The sequence below is a fragment of the Penaeus monodon genome, chromosome 29 (genome assembly GCF_015228065.2).
Source record: "Penaeus monodon isolate SGIC_2016 chromosome 29, NSTDA_Pmon_1, whole genome shotgun sequence".
Lineage (NCBI taxonomy): Eukaryota > Metazoa > Arthropoda > Malacostraca > Decapoda > Penaeidae > Penaeus > Penaeus monodon.
The window spans coordinates 10158621-10158831 of record NC_051414.1 but is presented as its reverse complement, the minus strand read 5'-3'; the positions used below and the strand labels follow the sequence as shown (position 1 = coordinate 10158831).

General features: G+C 32.7%; 1 protein-coding gene across 1 annotated transcript in view; it reads right to left on the bottom strand.

Annotated features, from left to right (window-relative positions):
- The window catches only part of LOC119591638 (Down syndrome cell adhesion molecule-like protein Dscam2), a gene marked incomplete at both ends in the record, with an annotated part of 4650 nt that overhangs the window by 415 nt on the left and 4024 nt on the right, over positions 1-211 (bottom strand).

Here is a 211-nt window from a genome sequence, read left to right as displayed (position 1 = left end):
AACAAATGGATATTCCAAACACAATACATAACAATAAAACAACAGATACAATGTCCAGCTTCTGCATCTGATGGAAAATAAATGAAATCTCTCAAAAGGCTGGAAAATAAATGGAAACGAACACAGGAACGTAATGATGGAGTCTATTCAGCTTTTAATTACGAGTAAATGAGAGTAAATGGCGACCGTCTCAGATATATATTTTTTTTTC